Here is a 6,064-nt window from a genome sequence, read left to right as displayed (position 1 = left end):
TTTTAAATCTACTTTAGGTTAATTTTCACGTTCTCCTTTTCTTTTTTTTCTTTTGGCTTGATTGCCATGCCGGAGCAGTGGTGTGACTGTTTTTTTTTTTTAAATAAGCCTTTTTTTTCTCCTAGCAGTCTAGTTTTGGGTGCAAGCCAAATGCCTGCTCTGGAATGAGAGAGATCTGGGGAAGTGGGAGGGGGAGATGGAATCAGACCCAGGGCAGAGGGCAGCGAAAACAACAAGAACAAAATTCCACGTTGCGGGAAAGAGAAGAATAAATGTTTCTCTTTGGCAGAAAAGGCTATCTGATTTGGCCAAATATAATCATATATATATATATATTCTCTTGGATAGAACCCCCACCGGATGTGCACTGTATTAAATGCAATAATTTAAATACGAGGAATGCATTAGAGATGGGGAAGGGAGCCAAAGCAAAATCTCCGTTGTTCCATTAACTGTCCTCTCTTTCTGCTGCTTTCCTTTCCTCTGTATTTTTAGCTTTCCTCCGCATGCTGTGCCCAGGTTGACCCTCTTGACTTTCGGCCCCCTTCTCAGACCCATGCAAGAGAGAGGACGAACGCCAGCGCTGCGTGGCAGGGACGAGGCCAGTGAGGTTGCCCTCCACAACCCTTGCTTAGCCAACATCTGGGAGATCACAGGGCCCCATCCTCTAGTTTTATTTTTGGTCCCCATTCTGAAATCCCAAGGAACGGAGTGTTGCTAAGCAGGGATGTTGGCAAGACGTGGGGGTCTGAGTCCCAAATCCCATGTCCAAGTCTTTTCGTCCGAATCTTTTGGTCCCAAGCCATTGATGTGTCCCCTGAGACACCTCCTTCTGAACCTCAGGGGACTCCCTCAGTAGACTTATGTGAAAACAGGGGTGTTGACAGGCAGGAAATTAGTGCCGCGTGGTCTCCCGTTGAGGGAACCTGGGAGTTTTCCTCCATTTTCCCCATAATGTCTTAGACCGTAGTTCCCAAGTTTGGGTCCCCAGATGTTCTTGGACTAAAACTCCCAGAATCTGTCACCACCAGCTGTGATGGCCAAGATTTATGGGAGTTGTCGTCCAGGAACACCTGGGGATTTGGATTTGCAGCTTGGGAAGCAGATACCCAAGTCTTGCCAACATCCCTGTTTAGCAACGCTTTCTATTCCCTGGGATTTCAGAATGGAGATCGAAGGCCGGAGGATGGGCCCTGCGACCTTTCAGAAGTTGGCTAAGCAAGGGTCGTGGGGAACCATGTTCCCTCTGAGCTGCGCGGGTGCGTGACCATGCAGCGCTCCATCGGGGCCACACGCCCGCAGCCGGGGTTGCCTCCCATTTGGTTCCAGTTGCAGCTGGAACCCTGCGCACCCAGAACTGGCAGGAAACTATAGAGGGAACATTGTGTGGGGGGGAACACATTTTCTTTGACAGCAAATTGTGGAGACAGAAGCAAGAGGTTCTATCCCCCCGCCTTGGCGCCAAATGGCAGGATCGGCCCACGTCCGTGCAGACACCGTCTCTCTATCCCCTCCTTTCTGGCTTTTTTGGAGATCGGAGGTGGTGGCCATGCAATCCCCATGCAGGTAGGTTCAGACGGAACCCCCCCCCCACAAGCCCCAGACCTGGCTCGCTTGCTCTATCTCCCCCACTGACATTTTTCTCTTCCTGTAGCACTGCTCTCCTAGACCCGTCCATCTCTTCCCGGGGAAGCAGAGGAATACAGTATCCCAAGACTTCGGCGATCTCCTCCCCGTTTGAGGGCAGCCCCACAGACAGAGGTGCTCATTGGCAGGACAGAGAAGGACAAGGCAGTAGGGTCAGCTGGAATTGCAGGGGGGGGGGAAATAGGGCCCCAGGATACCTGAGACAGTCGTGTCTCAGGTATCTTGGTTATGGCAACCCTAATGGGTATTATTTTAGGTTTGTGAGGTATTTAGGAGTGGTTGTAACAGGGACACTTCTATGTCAGACACACACACAGGGACGTTTCTGTGGCAGAGCAGGGATTTGAACCCAGGACCCCTAAGCTGTAGTCTGTCACTCTGTTCACCACACCATGCTGGCCCTGGCTTGAGTAAATTCATTCAATCTTACTCTACCAGGCTGGTGGCTATTGTGAGGAAGACTTGAGGGATTAGCCACATCATCACTTCCCACGTTGTTCTGCCCATCCATTCACCTGTTGTTTAGTTGTTTAGTCATGTCCGACTCTTCGTGACCCCATGGACCGGAACACGCCAGGCCCTCCTGTCTTTCACTGCCTCCCAGAGTTGGGTCAAATTCACGTTGGTCGCTTCGATGACCCTGTCCAACCATCTCCTCCTCTGTCGTCCCCTTCTCCTCCTGCCTTCACACTTTCCCACCATCAGGGTCTTTTCCATCCACCTAACTACCTCCTAATTATCTTTTTACCTACTGATTTTCTTGATCAGAAAGACCACCTTCAGTGGAAGTCTGAATCTGGGTATTATTTATATTCTCTCAGTGGCATATATGATAGGACCATGGTATCCATGGAGGATCAGTTCCAAGCTGCCCCCCATCAGATGCCCCAAAAAACCCCACATAGATATGCAAACCCTGTATATACAGTATAAAAAAGGTAAAGGTAAAGGTTCCCCTTGACAATTTTTGTCCAGTCGTGTTCGACTCTAGGGGGCGGTGCTCAACCCCGTTTCCAAGCCAATAGAGCCAGCGTTTTGTCCGAAGACAATCTTCCGTGGTCACGTGGCCAGTGCGACTTAGACACGGAATGCTGTTACCTTCCCACCGAGGTGGTCCCTATTGATCTACTTGCATTTGCATGCTTTCGAACCGCTAGGTTGGCGGGAGCTGGGACAAGCGACGGGAGCTCACTCCGTTGCGTGGATTCGATCTTACGACTGCTTGGTCTTCTGACCCTGCAAGCACAGGCTTCTGCGGTTTAGCCCGCAGTGCCACCACGTCCCTCCACTATACAGTATAGGGTATATAAAAGTATCTGGTTCCTTCTAGTGGCCAGTTCTGGTAATACACCTTGGAAATATGCATTTCTCTTTTTTTAATCTCACATTTTCAGGCAGCAGAGAAACTGAGGTACTGATCCCAGAGATATGGCACTCCTACTATAGTGCACACACTCTCTCTCTGTGTGTGGGAATCATCATCATTATCTTAGAACTGCAGAGCTGGAGGGGACTCTCCAGATCATCTAGTCCATCCCCTGTCAAGGCAGCACGGTGGGGGATTGAACCTCTGGCTCCACAGCAGGTTTTACGTGCTGGCCTATCTCCATGGACTGCTAGGCAAGAGGACTTCAGTTGCTAGACATTTTTGAGGGGGGGGGGTTTGATCCCTTTCTGTTTGCAGTAAAGAAGGGAGAGAGCATGGCTGTCGTCTGAGACATTCTGTGCTTGTGTGTGTGTCTGAAAATCTTCTTTCAGAGCCCCAGTGGGGAGAATAGAACCAACAGATGAGGAAATGACTCATCAAGAAGAGGGTTGGAAGTCCTTACCATGTGGGGAATGTGGTGGAAGCCAAAAAGGAATTTTTTTTAAGGTGGGGGGAACATGCACTGACTTTGCCTTGGTGTCTCTCTGGTGGGGTGGGCTATCTGCCTTGCTAGAGAAGGGGTCTGGGGGTGGGGATGGTTCTAATGGACAAGGAACGCTCGCCGTCCAGCTCCCCCCCCCCTCCTCCCTCCTAGCGCCGTACAGAAGTTTAACGTCGAGAGGAGAGAGGTAACGAAAAAGATGAATTCATTAGGAGAGATAAAGGGGTTGGGGACGCGGAGACAAAGACAAAGGGTGGATGGGAATCTGGAAGCATGCAAAGCACTCCGGCCAGATTTCTGTGTTTGGTGGGGGGAAAAAAACATGTTTAACAAGCCGGGACAATAAGGCCTTGTAGTTGGAAACGTATGACAGAAATAAGGTCTGACAGCATCTTGGGTGGGAGCCTCTCGGCCCTTCCTTTCTTACTCGGCCCCCTCCTCGGCCGAAGCCGTTTGAGCAACCCAACCCGCCCCCCCGAGCCACCTTCCCACTCTCTTCCCACACACGGCTTCCTCCTCGGGGCCCTGGCAGCCGGAGCAGGCGGGGAGGGAGAGCGGCCGCACGGCAAGCCTTGAGCTCAGGCCAAGCGGAAGAGTTTCTGCCGCGGAAGAGGCGCTTGGCTCCCAGAGCTGGAAGCCCTGGAGAAGAGAGGCAGCCACCGCCCCCTCTCCCCCGGACCTGGGCTCCTTCTATCTGGTTGATGACGTGGATCTCAGATACTGAGCACTGAGCACTGTGGGCTTGCGCTGCGATTTGGGTGTTCGCTTCCGTCAAAGAGAGGTCCGTGGCCGTTAGAATGGGGCTGAGGGAGTTGTCTGGATAACTCTGTGGCTTAGGTCTCAGGCGGTAGAGCCAGAGGTCGGGGGTTCGATTCCCCCCACTGGGAGAAGAGCCAGCCTGGGTGGCCTTGGGCCAGCTGCAGTGTCTCAAAAACTGCCTTCCAGAAGAAGGAAATGGGAAACCGCTTCTGAGTATTTCCTCTACCTAGAACATCCCAGAAAGGGTCGCCATAAGGCATAATTGACTTGATAACACAAGATGATTATTATTTAAGGGGACTAGGGAAACCCACCTTTATTCTGGCAGGAGTGTGTTTGTGCACAAATGCACACGCACGCACACAGGCACACACTGCTGTGATTGTTTCTGTCTTTTGAAATAAATAATGGGAAACTGTACAATGTTATGTTTTTGGTCCTATTCTCTTTCCTGGTCTCCTCCATAAAATCCATTGATTCAAATGGGCCTACTCTAACCGTGACATAGGTAAAGGTTCTTCTTGACATTGAGTCCAGTCATGTCCAACTCTAGGGCGCGTTGCTCATCCCCGTTTCCAAGCTGTAGAGCCAGCATTTTGTACGTAGACAAACTTCCGTGGTCACATGGCCAGCGTGACTAGACACGGAACGCCGTGACCTTCTCACCGTGGTGGTACCTATTTATCTACCTGCATTCTTTACGTGCTTTCAAACTGCTAGTTTGGCAGGAGTCTCTTTCCTCTTACTGGCCCCCTAAGCCTTGTGTGTATTTCTTCGTGCAACGCTGATGGCAACTCTGAAAAATCCCATTATGGAAATGTCCTTGGGTCCTCAAAAGCTGTGCCGGCTCTGGAAGTTTCTGTCCAGTCAGTAAGGCTTTCAGAACAGCCCCGGGAAGGGTATGGGTGTCTGCCATCTGAATAATGCCTCGAAAGGCTCCTCACCAGAAGATTAGCCACCAAAGGGACAAAATTAGCTACAGCCACAAACGCAAAGACAGTATGAAACGGTTGTGAGATTTGAGAATGGGCACAAACCACCAGTTCGGCAGTTCGTGCCCATTCGTTTATTTCTGGAACCGTTGTTCATTGATTCAAAGCCCTGCCTCCTCCAGCAGCAGCCCACTCGGAGTTGGCAGCCTAACTTCCCTGCCCCAAGCAGATGCCTGCTGGAGGAGGCGGGGCTTTGAAGCGCCAAACACCTGTTTGGCCGATAAAGAGATTGATACGAACCACCCACCCAACAGTTCGTGCCCATGTCTAGTTGTGCTCTCGAGATTTTGGTCCCTGCCTGGACACTTGGCCATTCTATGAGTTCCTTGAGACTTTAGCCAATGCCCTGAGACCTCTGCCAACCTAAACTCATGCATTCCCTTATTTTATTTTATTTATTGGATTTTTTCCCCGCCCCTCTAGGCCATGTCTATAAAATTAAACAGACGTAGCCCTTCTACTCCATTCATATGTGAACAAAATTCAAGTAGTCTTGCCCCTCCTGATTAAGTTTGGCCTTGGGGGGGTTGGGGTTTGGGGACAGAAATATTCAAAGCATTATTCGAAAGTGGCAAATGGTGAATTGTTGGGTAGGTGAGCTCACACCACATGGGGATTTTCTGCCTCATGGGGCAAAATCAATGGCCTAGCTCCGTTGTTAGTTGCCACACATTCCACGGCTTGTTAAATTATTCAAGCTCATTTGGCCACTGCTATTTTAGTTGCTTTCCTAGACAAAGAATTATCTAGCTGAACATCCTCCAGCACTTTTGATTCCTTTGTTCTGTTCCAAGAGCA

This window comes from Pogona vitticeps, chromosome 13 (assembly GCF_051106095.1).
Source record: "Pogona vitticeps strain Pit_001003342236 chromosome 13, PviZW2.1, whole genome shotgun sequence".
Lineage (NCBI taxonomy): Eukaryota > Metazoa > Chordata > Lepidosauria > Squamata > Agamidae > Pogona > Pogona vitticeps.
The sequence above is the reverse complement of the archived record's forward strand: the minus strand, read 5'-3'. Positions refer to the sequence as shown.